The sequence below is a fragment of the Phyllobates terribilis genome, unplaced genomic scaffold (assembly GCF_046119375.1).
Source record: "Phyllobates terribilis strain yellow unplaced genomic scaffold, ASM4611937v1 Scaffold_4__5_contigs__length_816908805, whole genome shotgun sequence".
Taxonomy (NCBI): Eukaryota; Metazoa; Chordata; class Amphibia; order Anura; family Dendrobatidae; genus Phyllobates; species Phyllobates terribilis.
In genome coordinates, this window is record NW_027362764.1 from 647,319,390 (window position 1) to 647,331,438 (window position 12,049).

The window sequence follows — 12,049 nt, forward strand, 5'->3', positions numbered from 1 at the left end:
GCTGCTTAATAATGTGAGACAGCCTTCTTACGTAGTCTTGCCTTTCATTGGACACACTTGCCAAGCTAATTAGCACAGGTGTCTGCAATTGCTTACAGTGATATAAAGAGCCCTGACACACATCACCATCAATGAGTTTAACTGACAAACAAACAAATTCTTCCCTTATCACTCCTAAACACTTTTTGCATAATAATTTGGAACACAGTGTACATGTGCTTTTCCACAAAACACCAGTGGTTCACGTAGTGAATCTTACAGTTCTAACTTGCCAACCGTGGTCTGTATGGAGTTGTTCAATAAAGGGCCCAAAATTAAGATAACATAGATGGGAGAGGTCTCTATGAATAGGAATTCCTAAGTATTTGATACCCTGTGAGGGCCAGGCAAAGGGAAAGTTGGACTGGATGGAATCCTATATGGATTTGGGGAGGGAGACATCGAGGGCCTCAGACTTCGCTGCATTGATTTTAAAATTTGACCATGTAACAAAGTGATCTATTTCAGCCATAACAGCATGGATGGTATATGTGATTGAGTGATATATACTAGGACATCATCAGCAAATAGAGAGCACTTGTACTCGGTGCCTCCCACCTCAATCCACCTAATATTGGGGTTATGGCGAATTGATGAGAGCAGGTGCTACGTCACTAGGATGTATAAGAGAGGGGACAGAGAACATCCCTGCCTTGTCCCATTGGTGATTGTGAAAGGTGATGAAAATGTTCTGACGCGCCCCCTGGGCCTTGGGCCACCCGGAGCCGGACCCTTTTTGGTGGATGCTGGTGGTTGTAGTCTCCGTGGCGGCGACCCGGTTCCGTGGCTCCGGGCGGTCAAACCAGTGGCGGAACTATTTATGTGGTTTTGATGTTTAAATGTCCGACTACGCCACCCGTGGATTACGGTCAGAGTGAACCGCCGCTCCAGGGCAGACCGCTGAGGCTGGTGTTGTGGGTGCAGCAGAGCGTAGCATAACTCCCCACGGGAGGAGTATAGCCTCAGGGCAGTGTACGCGGAGGATGGGGGTGATGGTGCAGGGCAGCAGCAGTAACGACACGGAGTCAGTGATGCAGTCCAGGGCCTTTACTCACAGTTCTTATTATCCAGACCACGTCTGCAGGTAACGGCTGCCCACGTCGTACTGTGCTCACCAGGTGAGGGGCTCAGACAACTCCCAGATAACTTTGGAGCGCTTCACAGGACCCCCTTTGTGTGTCCTTTGTCTGGCCTTTCTTACCAACCCTTCTGTCCGGCTGCCTCGAGCCTCCTCTTGGTAAACTTGGCGCCAGTTTCCCTGACCCTATGTGGTGCCTTCCTAGCGGGTGTAGCGAGGGGCTGTGCCACATAAAATGTCACAGCCTCCTGTTTCTAGCTGAGGGTCGTTTCCCGCCTCCACTAGTTTCGGGGACCGGTCTCCCCCTTTGGCCTGACCCCTCCACGCAGGTGGATTCGGGCGTGCGGTGGCGACTCGCCCGTCCGCACCCCTGGGATCCCTTCGTTCCTCATTCCTGGAGCCTTCTCCGCTCCTCTTCCTTCCTTCTCCCTCTTCCAGGCCTGGGCCTCTGTTACTAGGCCCGCCTCCGGAGCAGAGCACATGCAGAGCCCCTGCTCCCTGCCACTTCTGCTCAGACTTCTCTGCACTGAACTAAGATGGTGCCCACCTTTTATACTCCCTTATCAATGCACCCAGGAACTGCTTCCTCCCTGTTCCTGCACTACAGGGTTCCCCTTCCTCAGTGTTCCCTCCCCCCACTCCAGCCAGGGACAGGGACTGTCGTGCCCATCTCAGGGGCATATTGGTCGCCCTGCCCCACGGCAATGTGGTGTAATGCATGCAGGTGTCGGGTCCTGATCCACACTACATCCTTACCTGAGAGTGAGATATCACACCTCTGGGTGAGGTGCAATACCTCTGTAGCAACCTAGCCCTCAGGGTGCTACAGTTCCAATTTTCTTCAGCCTAGGTGACATATTGCGATACAGGGCCGTGATTTTGGCTATAAAAGGGTCCCCTAGACCCCTACCCCAAGCTTTTTAAGAGAATCATATATGGCGTGCCAGGAGACTCTCTGGAATGCTTTCTCAGCATCCAACGAGAGTATCTAATTACAAATTTTTAACTGCATCTAGCCCAGGAAATACTTTGTGCCTAGTAGCAGTGTCTGCTAGTCAGCGGATTATCCCGGCTGTTAAGCAAGCTACACCACCTGTAGTTTGGACACTTAATTTTTTCAAAGGAAATGCTTCGGGACCACGGGATACTCAGTGAAGAGCATCAGGAGGCACCCCAAGGCATAGGGGCTGGGACTGGCAGTAGGATGCCTTGCGGTGGACAGCCGAGCTCGATCCTTATAAAAGCTTTTTAACTGCAGCAGCTTTAGTGGACGCTACTGGAGCTGGAATTACGCGGCTGCTGGCATGAGACTTGCCCTCCAATAGATCCTTGTAAATGGATTTAAAGTGTATTCATTCAAATTAGAGAGACAATTTAAATTAAAAAGCTTAGAGCTGCCTCCACCACAGGGGGGCTCGCTCGACCCACCAGCGGACAGGCACCAGTATTGGGAGAGGGGGGCTGGCCGTCAGGGTTCACCGCGGCTCTAGCACAAACCCGGCGACGCGGAGGTGGCACGGGCAGGAGCGGACTGAACGTGTCGGCTTCTCACTTTTTGGATTTTAGAAGGGCATGACATGCCTATATCTGTGTCTCCCCCTCCTTTTACTCCTCCACCTCTTTTCTTTTCGCATGACTATATGTACTTGTCACTTTTCCATGTGTTAGTTGTGTCTTCTGAGCAGTTTGTCAGCTTTTGGACACCTTTGAAGGTGTTTTCTATGTGTTTCTATGTGTTTTTGCTTGCCTGCCATTGGTTTTAACGGTGTTCGAAGGTGTTCGACGAACAGTTCGACGAACAGTTCGGCGAACACACGGGTATTCGACGAACCGAACTCGAACACTACGGGGGTGGCTCAACACTAGTAATTATAATTCTACAACAGGTAGCGGTGAATGCTAGTTCCAGCCAACAGAGAGTCCTCAACAAGGAGATAAAAGCCCTGATTAGACGGCAGCAGGTAGAACTGTCTGGTGGTGAGATCGGTAGCGTAAGACTGAGTGACCGATTCCCCATTTCCATGCCTCCCAAAAGTGAAATGATGATCTGGTGTCGGTCTGCAATCGGGTTGAGAGGTAGAGACTACCAAGCCATGGTAGAACCCGTGTACTCAGACAGCAGGCCCACCATTTTGACAACCCGGGGGGTGGTTGATGTCCGTCATGGGAGGGTGCCCGTTCGCATTCTCAACATTGGGGAGAGAGAGGTACACTTGCCCAGGTACGCTACACTTGCCAAACTGTTTGTTGTCGAACACAAAGCTATCAGGGCCGTGGAACCCTTGCCCCCATCTCCACAGGCGAAGGGTAATGGCTCCCAGAAACAAAAGGACGACTGGTGCCAGAAACTCCATGTGGGTGCTGACTCCACCCCCCTGCACCAAAAACAAGGAGTCTACCGGGTGGTACAGCAGTACGAGAGAGTCTTTAGTAAGCACCCGCTAGACTTCGGCAGAGTAAAGGGGATAGAACACCACATCCCCACAGGGAGCCACCCACCGATAAAAGAAAGACACAGACCTGTACCCCCTGCACATTATCAGAACGCAAAGGGCATGCTAAAAGAAATGAAAGAATCTGGGGTCATTAGAGATAGCTGTAGCCCCTGGGCAGCCCCCTTGGTTCTGGTGAAAAAGAAAGACGGCACCATGAGAATGTGCGTGGACTATAGACAAATCAACCGTATCACCCACAAAGACGCATATCCGCTGCCTAGAATAGAGGAGTCTTTTGCCGCACTAAATTCAGCTAACTTCTTTTCTACTTTGGACCTTACTAGCGGGTACTGGCAGGTTCCTGTGGCAGAGGCTGACAAGGAGAAGACCGCCTTCACCACCCCGATGGGACTGAGCGAGTTCAACTGTATGCCTTTCGGGCTCTGCAACGCACCAGGGACCTTCCAGCGGCTGATGGAATGCTGTCTAGGGCACAGAAACTTCGAGACAGTCCTCTTCTACCTGGACGACGTGATCGTCTATTCGAAGACCTACGAGGACCATCTAAAGCACCTGGCCGAGGTGTTCGAAGCCCTGGCAGGCTATGGCCTGAAGGTGAAACCATCGAAGTGTCACCTGCTGAAACCAAAGGTCCAGTACCTAGGGCACGTGGTAAGTGCGGAAGGAGTAGCCCCCGACCCTGACAAGGTCACGGCAATCAAGAGCTGGCCAAGCCCCTTGAACATCAAAGAGGTGAGACAGTTTCTCGAATTGGTAGGCTACTACCGAAGGTTCATCCCCGGGTTCACTAGGATGGCAGCTCCTATGCAGGACCTCCTAATTGAACAGTCTAAGTCCAGGAGTCAAATGCCGCCCTTCAAGTGGGATAAACCGGAAGAGGAGTCCTTCCGCCAGTTGAAGATGGCCCTCACGGGGGATGAGATCCTGGCCTACCCTGATTATGGTCAGCCTTTTATTCTCCACACGGACGCCAGTAATGTGGGACTGGGAGCAGTACTGTCCCAAAACCAACAGGGCAGAGAAAGGGTGATCGCGTACGCCAGCCGGAAGCTGAGGCCCACCGAGAGGAACCCGGAGAATTACAGCTCCATCAAGCTAGAATTCTTGGCGGTGGTGTGGGCCGTGACAGAACGCTTCAAGCATTACCTGGCCTCAGCAAAGTTCACCGTGTACACGGACAACAACCCGTTGACACACCTGGACAATGCAAGACTGGGTGCCCTAGAACAGCGGTGGATGGCCCGTCTCTCCAACTATGACTTCGTGATCAAGTACCGGGCCGGCAAAACCAATGCCAACGCTGACGCCCTATCGAGGATGCCTCACTTACCTGAAGGTGGCGAAGACCCAGAAGAGCTGGAGGAGGTAGAACTCCCCGCTTTTCACCGGTATGGAGCCGCTCAATACTCCCACCGCGTGAAGGAGGAGGATCTAACAACCGTGATGATCAATCCCCTACCTCACCACAGCTGGGCCGAGACCCAAGATAGTGACCCTGCCATCCTCCTGGTGAAAGATCTGCTGACCCAGGAAGACGCCCGCATGGTTCCGGATGCCCCAGAGGAAGCCAAGCAGCTATGGAAAGAGAAGAGCAAGCTGTTCCTCTACGAAGGCAAGCTGTGCAGAAGGATTGTCAACCACCGGACGCACGAGCTGACCTGGCAAGTCGTGATCCCAAGGCGGGATGCAGCTATGGTCGTGGGGGCTTACCATGACAGAGCGGGGCACTTCGGTTGGAAGAAACTGGAGTTCCTGCTAAGAGGACGGTTCTTTTGGGTCGGCATGAGAGGGGCTGTAGAGAAGTGGTGCAGAGACTGTGGCCCTTGTCACCTAAGGAGGAAGGACCGTGCCAGCCAGAAGACACCCTTGAGGCCCATCGTCTCCACGCAGCCTCTTGAGCTGGTAGCTCTGGACCACGTCAAATTGGCTCCAAGCCGGTCAGGATACATCTACGCTCTGACAATCGTTGACCACTATTCCCGTTTTCTCGTGGTGGTCCCGGTAAAAGACTTGACAGCCCAAACAGCGGCCAGAGCCTTCCAACAATACTTCTGCCGTCCACACGGGTATCCGGAACAGGTCCTGACAGACCAGGGTCCAGCGTTTGAGGCTGAAATCTTCCAAGAGTTCTGCAACCTCTATGGCTGTAAGAAGATTCGGACAACGCCTTACCATCCACAAACCAACGGGATGTGTGAGAAAATGAACAATATAGTCATTGATCTGCTGAAGACATTGCCCCTGGAGGAACGCAGCCTGTGGCCAGAAAAACTGCCGGACCTAATAGACGTATACAATCATATCCCGGTGAATGCTACCAACTGCACCCCGGCTTACCTGATGCGAGCCAGACCAGGTAAGCTTCCCGTAGACCTGGAGATGGGAGTCCTGACGCCTGAGGACACGTCCCCGGATGTGGACTGGGATAAGGAAAGGCAACTGCAGTACAAGAAGGTACAGGAGAGTGTGGAGAAGAGCCTGGCCCAGGTGAGAGAGAGGCAAGAAAAACTCTTCAACCAACACGCCCCTGCTGGTCCCCTAGAACCTGGTGAGCAGGTCCTGAAGCGAAAGAGAAGGCTTCACAAGTTGGACGACCAGTGGGAAAGGGAACCCTACACCGTACTGCAGTCTGATCACGACAACCCGAAGGTGTGCGTGATCACCAAGGACGGAGGAGAAACCACTAGTACTGTCTCCAGAGACCACCTCAAAAGGTGCCCCGAGCAACTCCGTAGTGCAGAAGAGGATCAGAGTGACCTTGAACCCGCAGAGGACAAGGAAGAAATGATCAGCACCGTTCTCACAGAGTTCCCTCAGTCCTGGACTCGCATAAATGATGCCATAGTGGTACCCGTCCTGCATTTCCTGCAACCGACTGCGCAACAACCTGCACCAGAGCCGGAAGGTGAAGAGGAGCAAGCAGTTCCAGAGGCAGAAGAGCCTGTATCAGCAGCCCAGGAGAGTCAACCCTCTGCTGACAGTGAGCCTGCCATGCCTGCAGTAAGCCAAAGAACCCGCAGACAGCTGCCTGCCCTACCTGTACACCCAGCTGGTAGCTGTACCCCTAACGCTAGTGGGGAAAGCCAGGTCGGTCCACCACCAGACAGTGGGTTAAGGAGGTCAACCAGGAGCACAAAGGGACAGATACCCGCTCGCTGGAGAATATAGGGTACACTAAAATTGTAAATAACCCTTTTGCCAAATGTTGAAATGTTTGCCAAGTTACATGCATGTTTGGTAATTCTGTGTTTCAGTTTTTTGCAGTTACCGTAGGGACTCACAGGTTATGGACTTTTTATAACCGGGACCTTGTATGGACTGCGTTCGGAGCCTAACCAAGGAATGAACTAAGACTGTGAAGGACTTGGGGTAGGACAGACCCCCACCGGGTTAAGGCTCCCCATTGTATTGGTGATATGGACACCCGGTCACAGACCACACAGTGACCATAAGAACTCAAGCTGTGCGTCGTCTGTCTGTTAATGTTTTATAGTCATGCATATTGTCTTTGTTTACTGTTTAGTCCCAGAGTACTAAATTTTACTAGGGTGGAATGTGTCACCCTGGCCTGGATGCCACAAAATGTAATAAAGCTGTGTCTGAGAGCAAGGGGGAGGTTCTCTAGTCAGGGGAACATTAGCATGCAGTACCTCCTGTCTCAGGCCAGTAGGGGGAGCAGGCTGCCCCTATAAAAGCTGGTGCTGGGGGCAGGGTTAGGGAGAACTGCATGACCTGTCTCAGTACTGAGACTTGTCCCGGAGCAGAGCAGGGACGGAAAGTTGTATTGCACCTAAGAGGAAGTGTGGCAGGAGGAGAGCCACAAGCCAGAGACAAGAGGCGAAGTGAGCCTGTCTTGGCAGATAAAGGACTTAATTTACCAGACTTTGGTGTCTGAGGCTGGGAGGATTCCACATTCTCCAGCAGATAACCAGTCCGCAGGGGACTGTATATTCCTTGGCCTAAGAAGCCTGAAGGCCCTGCCACAACAGAAGGGACCAGCAAAGTCGTACCAGGCCGGGAGCAGAAAGGAACCCATGTCGCAGGCCATGCAGGCGAGAGTACACTGAAAGCTCGGAAATGTGGGCTGTTACCCTCTAAGGAGGAGATAGCCAGAAGGAGCACAGAGAGCACGGTAGGCCTACACCCTCACCCTGACCAGGGCCAATTTCCCCATTGCTCTCAGACATCCAGGTCCCCTCCTAGCCGGGACTGTTTATGGGTCAGTTTACCTGTTTTAGTAAAGACCCTGGACTGCAACCTGTTGTCTGTGTGCTCCTTCGCGCCTCCAGCACTACCGGTACTGGGACTCTCACCACCATCACTCCCACCATCCATTATACTGCCCTGGGGCCTCACTCTTCCCGTGGGGAGTCACACTACCCTAGCTGCACACCTCATCAACCCCAGCGGTCTGCATGCAGCGGCGGTTCCTAATAACCGCAATCCACGGGTGGCGTAGTCGGACAAAATCATCAGTGCATAACGGGCTACCACTGGCCTGACCACCCTGAGCCACGGAGCCGGGTTGCCACTACTACTCCCACCGTTCCTCTACTGCCCGGATCCGAGTGCCCCACGGCCCAGGGGGCGAGTCATACAGATGCTCCAACATGTTACGCTAAATGTCAGTTGGTTGTGATGTATCAAATCACATGACAATCTGGCAGACTATTCTGTTTTTGCAAAGCTAGGAGGGCATGCTTCACAAATAAGAACAGTTAAAATTAACTGACACTTTCCTGGCTATAGCTACCACCTTCCTCAAGTGACTATGTTTGTTTTATAAATTTTACATGATTAAGTTGAGGATGTTTTCCACGCAGGGAGTGTGATCTACTTTGCCCAAATATAAGGTAGCTAAAAAAGTTCCAGGTATTGTTGCTCACGACAATGCCTATTTATAGTTGCCATGGAGCATTCACTTGCCATACACAGCAGTAGGTCGGCAATTGTATGACTTCTGTTCCCCATGCTTTCAAGCTGTAAAATTGCTTAGCAGTAATTTACCTTGCATGAACAAAAAGAATGAGGGCAATGAGTGGAATGAACGCCATACTATGTGGCTTTTGGGGAAGGGTCATGTCTGTTAAAAAGGATACAGTAGACGTGTAAGAGGAAACAAATAATCACCCCCTAAAGGTGGAAATAGACATAGCTCCCAGGTGGGGTGGCTTCACCACCTGTCCTGGTTGCAGTGGTGCATTGCTGCCGCTAAAGGATTCATCCAGTGAGCAGTCAAACACATGTATTGTCACTGCCCTTATTTGCGACTTCAGGTTTCAATGATGCAATGGACTTTGAAGCTCAAAGACAAATCGAGAGAGCGGCCAGTATTCTCCTGCACGTGAGAGCACAGAGCAGACATCCCTTTCTATCAGAAATAATAATGGCTTTTTATCTTCCAGCAAGGGTAAGTGCACACCATCTTTTCTCAAAATGTTGCCGGCTCCACTAGGTGGCATGGCAGGTGGTGGATGATGATAATAGTGCTGATATTTTGGAGTAAACCACAGCATGAATAACACTTATCAGATAGTTATGATAATGGTGATGATGATTATGACAACCAGGTACTTCTTGAGGACATGGCCTGGCTGATAAAAAGAAGAATGTGAGGAGAAGAGGTAAGGGGGAAAATTGAAGCTTGCTCTTTTTGCTGGCTAACTTGCTTTTCCCAAATGAGTAGGTGATGTCGCTTCATGTGCTGAGGTAAAACCACAGTTCCTAGTCTATACGAGCCTGGACGTCCATGGCTTATTTTCCTTTTGCAGAACCTGCTGACTAGCCAAGATTCAGCTATCGGCAATGTGCAAAAAAAGTCTCATACAAGAGATGACCGCAAGTACAACTCACCATCACCATGACCAGCGCTTTCAGGCACTATTGAGTCTCATCTGACAACATCACGTGCAGCATCGCCTGCTCCTGAACCAACAGCAAAGGAAGCAGATTTTGCCATGAGGATATTTTAGCCATATGTCACCTCCGATATGTATTGCCAATGCCAGTATCCTCCTCATCTTATAAGATCATTTTTTCGGCACCCCTTTCTTTTTCCCAATTGTTGTTCACCACAGAATCATCACCATCATGATCATTATTATGACTGATTTAGCTGATTATTGCCTTTCAGTGGAAAATGTCCTAAGCTGTTTATCACCCTACCTGATTCCCACCTTGAGAATTACCCTTGGTTGGATTGCCACTACAATGACCAATGTCCTGACCACCACAGCTCACAGGGCCAGCAACACTATTAGGCATTTGAATCATCCCCACTATCTCGTCTGGCACCAAGTCATCAGTGTTGAACGGCTGATTGTTCATCTCATCCATTAAATCACCTGGAAAAGTTGTTCTGGTGAAGTGTTTTCCTTAGCCCACAGTATGCTGTGGGTTAGAGACAAAGGGTCAGAACAGATACAGTGTCCTTAATGGAATTGAATTTCCGCTATGTAAGACATTAAATGTTATGGTGGTGCAAGAGGTGAACTTTGTAGAACACTGACTGATGGTGTTGTTGATGGTATGGTGTGTATGTGTCTTCAATTTGCCAACTTGAACAGGTGAGCCAAAAAAGACCTGCAGAGTTAAATGTTAGAAAAAATTCATAAATTTGTTAAAAAAACTTTTCGGGATATGAGGCTGTATGAGGGCTTTTTTTTTACACCCTGAGCTGACGTTTTTAATTATAGCATTTTGGGGTAGATTCGATGTTTTGATCACCTCTTACTGCATTTTATTGCAATATTGCAGCGGTAAAAAAAACGTAATTCTGGAGTTTCGCTTTTTTTCTCACTACACTGTTCACCAATCACTAATTTATTTTTATATTTTCATAGATCAGACTTTTAAAAACACAACTATATTAAATAAGCATATTTTTATTTTTTTTTTGTTTTATTCTAATGCGGTTAAAGGGGGGTGATTTGAACGTTTGTATTTTTTAAATATTTTTAAAACTTTTTTTTTTTCTGTATTTAATAGTCTCCTTAGGGCACTTGAAGATGTGATCTTCTGATGGTTTGTGCTATGCATAGCAGTGCATCTACACTATTATGTATAGTGAAAATCATGATCTCCTATGAATGCCAGCTACAGGCTAGCTTTCACAGGAGATTCATCATGCCAAGCTTGATGGCATTCAGCTGTCCAGGCAACCCATTGATCACATTAAGGGCAAGTCGATGGTTGCGTGTAATGAAATGCCCCCCTTCCGGAGCATGCTAAATGCCACTGTCAGAGATTGACAGTGGCATTTAACAGGATAATAGCATTGGATGGAGCAGAGCTCTTAAAGGCACATGATGGCCAAGCCCGCATCAAAGTCAGGGACACGACAGATGACTTAAATGTATGTTATATGTCATGAAAAAGTTAAATTTATGTTAAATGCAAGTTTAACCTCATATAAAATTTAGCTGTTTTAGTAGGCGTTTACTGACATTTACTTAGCTGCATTTAAAAGAAAAAGTCATGGTCCATAAACAGCTTTCAGCAAAGCAAAGGGATCTCATTGTTGAAATTTATCAGTCAGGAGAAGGGTTTAACATTTTTTCAAGGCGTTAAATACACCATGGAACACTGTGAAGATGGTCATCAAGAGGTGGTTTAAATTGGGCACAACAGTGACATTACCTAGAACTGAACATCCCTCAAAAACTGATACAAAGACAAGAAGAAGCTAAAGATGAAGAGGAATTTCACCTTTCAGCACTACAATGACTACTAAGCATACCTCGAAATCAATAAAAAATGGTTTCGCCAAAAGAAGACCAATGTTTTGGATTGCCCAGCCGGAGCCCAGGCCTGAATCCAATTGAAAATCTGTGGGTTGATCTGAAGAAGGCGCTGTACAAGGTAGATGCCCTAGCAATGTGATAGCGCTATTGCAAGGAAGAGTGGGCAAAGATTGCGAATTCTAGATGTGCCATGCTGATAGACTCTGACCCAACAAAAAATTGAATCGTGGAACCACATTACTCTAGGTCTTTATTTTTCTTTCTCCACCCAAAATATTTCAGTTTATTTATCAATGGATTTGTTCAGATTATGGGTGACATTAAGGCCACGTGCACATGTTGAGTATTTTGTGAGTTTTTTACCTCACTATACTGTATGTAAGCCAAAATCAGGAGTAGAAGAATCAGAGGAAAAGTATAATAGAAACACGCCACCACTTCTGTATTTATCACCCACTCCTGGTTTTGGCTTACAAATACTGAGGTAAAAAAAATCACCAAATACTCAAAATGTGCACATGGCTTAAAGGTGGAAAAGGTTCTGAAATTATTCTTCTTGATATGATTTTTTATATGACAAAAAGCTAACATTTTAACAGGGGTGTGTAGATTTTTATATCTACTGTATTTATCTGCTATGGAGTATGAATAAAACCTTACTCATAATGGATAAATGTATATGACAAAAATAAGGAAGGGGTTTACACATGAACATGTTTGTTTGTGATTTAATA